Raw genomic sequence first — 1,350 nt, forward strand, 5'->3', positions numbered from 1 at the left:
ACTTCTATTTGATTACCTATTCATATAATACTAATGTGATAAAAAATAATTTTCTACCAAGAGAATAAAACAAATAATTGAATCTTTAATTTAGCTACCTGTGCTAAGTTGTTGCTTCAGTAACAGTCTGACTCTCTGTGACCCTACGGACTGCAACCCACCAGGCTCCTCTGTTCATAGGATTCTCTAGGCAAGAATACTAGAGTGGGTTTCCATTTCCTCCTCCAGAGGATCTTCCTGACCCAGGGACCGAACTCTTGTCTCTTGCATCTCCTGCATTGGCAGGTGGGTTCTTTACCACTAATGCCACCTGGAAGCCCCAAAGTTTTTATCCCATCATGCAGTATCTTTAGTTGCAGCATGTTGGACCTTGTCTCCCCAGCCAGAAATCGAACCTGGGCCCTCTTCAGTGGGAGTACAGAGTCTTCACCATTAGACCACCAGGGAAGCCCCTAATTTAGCTATGGTAGATCAAAATTCCCTGTATCAATCGTTTGGAAAGATTTCAGCCTCATAACTTAACATTAGTGATGTCATACTGATTAGTAAGATTGCTAAGTGTAGGGAAAACTCTTTAGAGCTTCTTTCATACTGAATTTGCAAAATTTGGGGACATTTAAAATTTTCTTGTGTAGCAGCTAACTTAGATTCCCTGTTAAGTGACAACTTTCTAATTAACCAGTTTGCCCTGAAGACAGCTCAGTAGGTGGGAGTGTTCCTGAAAACCAGGCTGGCAATAACTTAACTCTGTGTGGAAGGGAGAGATAGACACATAAATGTAGCTCATTAAACCTGGTGTGCTGCGATTCATGGGGTCGCAAAGAGTCGGACACGACTGAGTGACTGAACTGAAATATGTCCTCAACTAGCGATGGCACCCCACTCCAGTACTCTTGCCTGGAAAATCCCATGGATGGAGGCCCCTGGTAGGCTACAGTCCATGGGGTCACAAAGAGTCGGATACGACTGAGCAACTTCACTTTCATGCATTGGAGATGGAAATGGCAACCCACTCCAGTATTCTTGCCTGGAGAATCCCAGGGACAGGGGAGCCTGGTGGGCTGCCGTCTATGGGGTCGCACAGAGTCGGACACGACTGACGGGACTTAGCAGCAGAATTCCCTTAGGGAGATCCTTAAAACATCCCAAGGTCATTGGAGACAGTAGGTCATTGGGACAGTTGGAATGGAAAAAAAGCCAATTGTGGTTTAAAATATCTTACTTTGGCAAGTTTTACAGAGCATATAACCATGTGAACATATTGCTGGGACCTCACTCAGGGCTTTAGCTTTATTAGCTCCGTGGCATATCCTCCTTAAAGTCAGAATTCAGAGAATTGTGTTTATGAAG

General features: G+C 44.1%; 1 non-coding gene across 1 annotated transcript; it reads right to left on the reverse strand.

Moving 5' to 3' along the window:
• Positions 1-374: 374 nt before the first annotated feature.
• Positions 375-447, reverse strand: TRNAG-CCC (transfer RNA glycine (anticodon CCC)). Its single transcript has one exon. It is a non-coding gene; the product is annotated as a tRNA-Gly (tRNA).
• Between the last annotated feature and the right edge of the window lie 903 nt (positions 448-1,350).

Source organism: Capricornis sumatraensis, chromosome 4 (assembly GCF_032405125.1).
Source record: "Capricornis sumatraensis isolate serow.1 chromosome 4, serow.2, whole genome shotgun sequence".
NCBI classification, from domain to species: domain Eukaryota; kingdom Metazoa; phylum Chordata; class Mammalia; order Artiodactyla; family Bovidae; genus Capricornis; species Capricornis sumatraensis.